Source organism: Capra hircus, chromosome 7 (assembly GCF_001704415.2).
Source record: "Capra hircus breed San Clemente chromosome 7, ASM170441v1, whole genome shotgun sequence".
Classification (NCBI taxonomy): domain Eukaryota; kingdom Metazoa; phylum Chordata; class Mammalia; order Artiodactyla; family Bovidae; genus Capra; species Capra hircus.
Window position 1 is genome coordinate 41,829,468 of NC_030814.1, and position 7,620 is coordinate 41,837,087.

General features: G+C 37.8%; 1 long non-coding RNA gene across 1 annotated transcript; it reads left to right on the forward strand.

The window, feature by feature from the left end:
* Positions 605–4,303, forward strand: LOC106502348. The gene is made up of 3 exons (XR_001295904.2): positions 605–648; positions 1,541–1,577; positions 3,939–4,303. It is a non-coding gene; the product is annotated as an uncharacterized LOC106502348 (long non-coding RNA).

Genomic DNA, 7,620 nt, shown 5'->3' on the forward strand with positions numbered 1-7,620 from the left:
AATCTTAGCAGCTACTTCCATGCCCATTTATAAAGATATAGAATCTTGAATTCTAGCTCAAAAAAAGTATTTAAATTAATGGCCAGTTTCAGTAACTGAGCACATTCAAATAGCAAAACCATGGCAACTTACATAAGAACCAAAATTGTTTTTTATAAGTAAATAAGAGGATTATTTATGCAAAGAGCTTATTTTTTTGTAATATGTAAAATTATAATAATAAAGCACATTCATTTGAAGCATACAGTGTGAGTTTTAACAAATCTGTACCCTTCTCTAAATACCACTGCAAGTAAGAAGTAAACATTTCACCAATCCCAAATACACTTTGAATTTTGAGTTATCTTAGAATTACATCATAAGGCTTTAACTCTACATCATTTGGTATTACCCCTCATGATCCAGAACTAGCCAGAGGCCAGTAAACCATAACGCGTCTGGGTATATTATTTTCTGAAATGTTTTCTGCCTATAACTCTAACAAGATTGTTTTATTTTTCTGTTTTGTGTTTGATCTGCTGATGTTTCTGTAGGTTGTGGTGCTGGCACAAGAAACATGGATGAGCACCAACAAGGGAGTCTACATTGGAATCTCGGTTACTATTTTGGCACTGTTGGTCATGTTTGTGGTTTTCTGGATTAGGAGAAGTAAGTCACCTCAGGACTAAAATATTCAGAAATATTCTTGAGCCCGCAGGAGTATTCTTTCACCAAATGCATGTAGCTGTACATTCTATAAGATATCAGTTTCAAATAACGTCCTTGGTTCTTACCTTGTTCTTTTTTAAATTTTTTATTTATCTCAAATTTATTGTTCCATAAACATGATACTTAAATTCTCCATAGGTGAAATTAAATATGGAGAAATAAGCACTGCTTGTGTAAAGTTGAGATTTGGAAGTCAAAAGCCACTGTAAAATACAAGATTTGTTCCCTCCCATTTTGTTCTTTTCCCATTCCCTCAATAACAAATTTTTATTCCTATTGGGGGTAAAACTGTTGATGGTTTTATAATACCCACTTAATAGAAGAAGCACAAGAGACATTAGGAGGGTACATCATTTCAGAGCTATGAGAAGAACAAAGGGTTTCACACGACAGTCATCCAACACCTCCTAGTCTCCTTCTACCAGCTGTGTGAGTATGTGTGTGTAAAAGCTGTCTTCTATGGGAGAAGTGCAATATTCAGGGTTTTTTTTTTTTCATTGAATATAATGGCATTAAAGTAAGCTAGGGCATGTAGGTCAATACAGTAAACTTATGAATCACAACATACACTATACCAAGGGGCTTACTTGTCTCCTAGAGATTTAAGAGAAGTTACCTGGAGTTATCAGATTAGGGTCCAGATTGATTTTTTATCTCCTTCTTTTTAAAAATATTCTTTCTTCAAAATCAATTATTGTTTAGACTCTGAAAGCTACACTGATTTTGCTCATATTAAAGTAATAATCATAATAATATACTGGTTTGGAAAAAAAATCTCATGAACTCTTTGGCTTGCATGTTTAATTTTCTCTTCATTTTTCCCTCAATTTAGGATATTTTTGCCTGGGTAGCAAGGCGGAGCTACTACGGTAAGTTTGAAATGGTTTGTGTTAATAGGCCTTTTGATGTTCTTCCTCTAGTAAACATAAGGAAAATTTCTCTGTCTCTCTCCTCTTTTCATTCCAGTTCTCCATTTTATACTCTGGATCCTGGAAAATCTAGTATATAGAGCACCTCCATTGCTGTTCAATCTTTCAGTGATAATTTTAGCATCTCTATGCTGCTGCTGCTGCCGCCTCTAAGTCGCTTCGGTTGTGTCTGACTCTGTGCGACCCCATAGATGGCAACCCACCAGGCTCCTCCTTCCCTGGGATTCTCCAGGCAAGAATACTGGAGTGGGTTGCCATTTCCTTTTCCAAGCATCTCTATATTTCCCTGGAATTGTGTCATAACTGCTACAGAGATAACACTTCAAACCTTATCTCTTAGAGCAAGAGAACTAAATTGCAGATATTGTTTCAGGGATCATTTGAATGCGTTGTTTAGTTTGTTATTTGATTTCATTCAGTGTTTTGTTTATTGCATGTCTATTGAATCTCTATTATATTCCGTAAAGATGAGCAGAACAGACAGAAAACATATACATGAATAAGCAGGCCCCTATAGAACGTCCAGAGAAATACCACAGGGAGTACTGGAGCAGGGCAGTAGGCTATGTGAGTGAGCCCCAAAGAAGCAGAAGGCAGCTCTGCAAAAATCTGGAGGAAGACACCTCCAAGCTGAAGACCGCAAAGGCAGGGCTAGGGACATGCCTCCAGCTCCCCACGGTTCCCACCATCCCCTATTATTCCATACCCAGCCTGCTCTGTTCATTTACATTAGTTGTCTGGCCTCACAGGCATTTCAATTTACAGTTTTTGCAAAATTACCCCTTCACCCAATAAAAAATTAAATCTTTGTATGCATCCCTGGGGTCATTTTCCCAAGCATCTGTAAAGGTAGGAAACCACTACCTACTTCCAACAAAATAAACTGCTTCATCTGGTCCAGCTTGGGCTTTAAGCCAAGTCTTTCTTTGATTCTGAATTTGTCCCTCTTTAACTGCCATCCATTATTCTTAGTTCTCTTTCATTGGATGTTTGTACCCAATCTTTCCTATATCTGAGTTAATCACATGAGCCAGTCCACAAAATACGCCTTGAATAATCTCCAGCATATTGCAAGTGTTCCATAGATGGTGGATTTTATTATTGAGACATGCCCTTCACAGCAATAAACCTGTGAGACAGGCAGTAGTAGTATTCTCAGTTTACTAATTAGAAAACAGGTTTAGAGATGTTAAGTGACATCCAAGGTCACATCACACAGCAGGTCTCTTAGAGTCCTAAACCAGACTTTTAGGAGTTTTGATGTCAGCTTCCAAGAGTGGAAAATAAAAAAGTACTCCCTGCAGACAGAAAACCACACATGATCACATCCTTTTAGTTCATTTTTGTTCTTTCAATGTTTGCTTTTTTAAAGTTTCAGTTTTAATCACCGAATTAGAAAAGAAAATATTTATTGTAGAAGATTCTGTATAATATAGAAAAGCAAACAAAACAAAACCAAAAAGGTCTATTTCCTCATGATGTTATTTTTGGGGCAGCTATATCACGTTAACTCATTGTGAGCTACTGACCCCTAACCTGTTTCCACACATGTATGACTAATCTGTTTAAAGATCAGAGCTGAGTGAAGATTCAGTGCATTTCATATCATTTCTGGGCAGGCTTAGGTAATAAAAATAGTGCCTACAGACAACCTGTAAAAAAGCATTGATATCAAAACTCCACAAATGACCTTTGTGTACACTTGATGTGTGAGCATTCATGTCATAAAACTCACCTAACCCATGGCTTCTAATTTTGACTGTTAAGGCAGGGTGTGATTTTTGACTCTGGGATCTAGAACATGCTTAGGTGAAGCAATAGTATTTTGCTACATCTGATATGCTCTGATATTTTGTATACTTATATATATTTATCTTAAATACAGGATACATACCACTAAATACCATTCACTAAAGGGTCACAGTCCTCGGGTAGAAAAACACCAGCCAAACCATTTCCTGGCCATCTTTGAGACTGTGCATCCTGGTTTAATACTTCAATTTGATGTGTGGTATTTGTCTGGTTAGACTATAAATTTTTTGTGTTCTATTGTACGAGTGTCTTGAAAGAGACCAGTGTGAGATTTTTGAAACCAAAAGGTGCGACTTTCTACCTCCTTATTAAAAATAATTTCCTGTAACTTCATATTCACAATTCTGGAAGCTTCTATTCATTTCATAGGATGTTTGAATGGGGCTCTGAGAAATGCAAATACTCAGGCTTGAATGAACGTAAACAAATATGCTGCTCATACTTGAGAAGTGATCTTCTTTTTTCTTACTCATGTTATTCTTTCTACAGTATGATTCCATTGAAAGATTCTCGCATTGGAGCTTTGAAAAATGCAGCTCTGAAGCCTATCCAAGCAGACGACAATGTGTACATTGTAGATGACTATCACTAAGCCCTGGATCCAGAATCTAAGGTTTTATGGTCTTGACTGTAGAAGACAGTGACAAAATACCGTGTCAGAGTCCTCTGAATCAGCTGCTGAATTTTTCAGTCAGTTTCCCATGGCATTCCTATGAGTCAGGGACACTGGTAGAGTCATGCTAGGTCGACTGTGAAAAGTCAACCTCTGTCACAGAGTCCTAATTTTTTATACTAAATTGGCTCAAACTTGCTGATCATTGCAGAGGTCTCTTCAAAACATGAAACATAATTCTTCGAATTGTACATTCTCTTCAGACCTCATGAATCTTGTTTTCCATCAAGAATTCTCATTGGGAAGATAGAAAAAAACACTTCTACCTCAGTTACCAAGGCTGTCAAGAATACCTGAATACAACTTAGAATCAGCACATCTAAACTGGGACTTAGAGGACTTAACATGCAAGCATTTCATGATTGCCGCCCCCCCACCTTTTTTTTTTTTTTAAATAAAGTGACTCCGAATGTGATATTGCTTAGGGTCCCCAAAGTTTCAAATCATGGTGTGTACAGGTTTTTATTTACCCGATAGAAAAATGGAGGTGAGTGTGATTTTTCCATTATAGACAAATTTGTTTTCTCAGGGTTCTGGAAATACAAGGCATTAAATGCTTTCTTTGGGAGGAGGATGGTATTTTAGCAGTTAGAAGAAGCAATGATACTGAGTATACCATGAAGACACCAGGAGAAGAAAATCAATAGCCATATAATTTATGACATTTTTGCTACATCAATGCCACAGTTCTAGGTGTTTATGTTGACAACTGGCAGGCTCTGATTTTTAGAACAAGGCAGGGCAGAAATAAATACAAGGAAAAAAGAGGGAAAGAGTAGCAAAAAAGGCTTTCTTTTTTAGAAAAGAGTTTGCAAATATAATAGTATTGTTTGAGAGTGTTACCAATTTCTACAAAATGCTAAATTGCCTTCAAACCACTTTGATTTTTAAAATTGTTTTGGAAGGATAAAAGGTCTTTTTCATATTGAATCAATACCTGTGTTATATTTCTTTTCACAACTCAGTTAAATGTTGGTTTTCCCAGAAGAATTAGACAAAGGCTAAATGTAAGTATAATTTTAATCATTTAGAAGCATTTCTACATGAACAGTTAAAAGACTGGAGATTAATTTCACTTTGAGTAAACCCTGAAATAACTCATGCTTAAGTAATTTGGGGGACATTCAAAGCTACTCAACCAAAGTGGTCCATGAGGGCAGGATGCTTGTTTTTTTTTTTTAAATATAAATTTATTTATTTTAATTGGAGGCTAATTACTTCACAATATTGTAGTGGTTTTGCCATACATTGACATGAATCTGCCATGGGTATACATGTGTTCCCCATCCTGAACCCCCCTCCCACCTTCCTTCCCATCTCATCCTTCTGGGTCATCCCAGTGCACCAGCCCTGAGAACCCTGTATCATACATCGAACCTGGACTGGTGATTCATTTCACATATGATAATATACATGGTTCAATGCCATTCTCCCAAATCATCCCACCCTTGCCCTCTACCACAGAGTCCAAAAGACTGTTCTATACATCTGTGTCTCTTTTGCTCTCTCACATACAGGGTCATCGTTACCATCTTTCTAAATTCCTTATATATGCGTTAGTATACTATATTGGTGTTTTTCTTTCTGGCTTACTTCACTCTGTAAAATAGGCTCCATTTTCATCCACCCAATCAGAACTGATTCAAATGTATTTTTTTAATGGCTGAGTAATACTCCATTGTGTATATGTACCACAGCTTTCTTATCCATTCATCTGCTGATGGACATTGAGGTTTATTCCCTGTCCTGGCAATTATAAACATTGCTGTGATGAACACTGGGGTACATGTGTCTCTTTCAATTCTTGTTTCCTCAGTGTGTATGCCCAGCAGTGGGATTGCTGGTCATATGGCAATTTCCTGTTTTTAAAGGAATCTCCACACTATTCTCCATAGTGGCTATACTAGTTTGCATTCCCACCAACAGTGTAAGTGGGTTCCCTTTTCTCCACACCCTCTCCAGCATTTATTGCTTGAAGACTTTTGTATAGCAGCCATTCTGACTGGCATGAAATGATACCTCATTGTGGTTTTGATTTGCATTTCTCTGATAATGAGTGATGTTGGGCATCTTTTCAAGTGTTAGCCATCTGTGTGTCTTCTTTGGAGAAATGTCTGTTTAGTTCTTTGGCCCGTGTTTTGACTCAGCTCAGTTCAGTTCAGTCGCTCAGTCGTGTCCGACTCTTTGCTACCCTATGAATCGCAGTACACCAGGCCTCCCTGCCCATCACCAACTCCCAGAGTTCACTCAGACTCACATCCATCGAGTCAGTGATGCCATCCAGCCATTGCATCCTCTGTCGTCCCCTTCTCCTCCTGCCCCCAATCCCTCCCAGCATGAAGATCTTTTCCAATGAGTCAACTCTTCGCATGAGATGGCCAAAGTACTGGAGTTTCAGCTTTAGCATCATTCCTTCTAAAGAAATCTCAGGGCTGATCTCCTTCAGAATGGATTGGTTGGATCTCCTTGCAGTCCAAGGGACTCTCAAGAGTCTTCTCCAACATCACACTTCAAAAGCATCAATTCTTCGGCACTCAGCTTTCTTCACAGTCCAACTCTCACATCCATACATGACCAAAGGAAAAACCATAGCCTTGACTAGACGGACCTTAGTCGGCAAAGTAATGTCTCTGCTTTTGAATATGCTATTTAGGTTGGTCATAACTTTTCTTCCAAGGAGTAAGCGTCTTTCAATTTCATGGCTGCAGTCACCATCTGCAGTGATTTTGGAGCCCCAAAAAATAAAGTCTGACACTGTTTCCACTGTTTCCCCATTTATCTGCCATGAAGTGATGGGACCAGATGCCATGATCTTCGTTTTCTGAATGTTGAGCTTTAAGCCAACTTTTTCACTCTCCACTTTCACTTTCATCAAGAGGCTTTTTGGTCATTTATATTCCTGGAATTGAGCTGCAGGAGTTGCTTATATATTTTTGAGATTAACTATTTGTAAGTTGCTTTATTTGTTATTATTTTCTCAAATTCTGAAGGCTGTCTTTTCACCTTGCTTATAGTTTCCTTTGTTGTACAAAAGCTTTTTATTTTAATTAGGTCCCATGTGTTTATTTTTGCTTTTGTTTCCAATACTCTAGGAGTGGGTCATATAGGATCCTGCTGTGATTTATGTCAGAGAGTGTTTTGCCTATGTTTTCCTCTAGGAGTTTTATAGTTTCTGGTCTTACGTTTAGATATTTAATCCATTTTGAGTTTATTTTTATGTATGGTGTTAGAAAGTGTTCTAGTTTCATTCTTTTACAAGTGGTTGACCAGTTTTCCCAGCACCACTTGTTAAAGAGATTATCTTTTCTCCATTGTATATTCTTGCCTCCTTTGTCAAAGACAAGGTGTCCATAGGTGTGTGGATTTATCTCTGGGCTTTCTATTTTGTTCCATTGATCTATATTTCTGTCTTTGTGCCAGTACCATACTGTCTTGATGACTGTAGCTTTGTAGTAGGGCCTGAAGTCAGGCAGGTTGATTCCTCCAGTTCGATTTTTG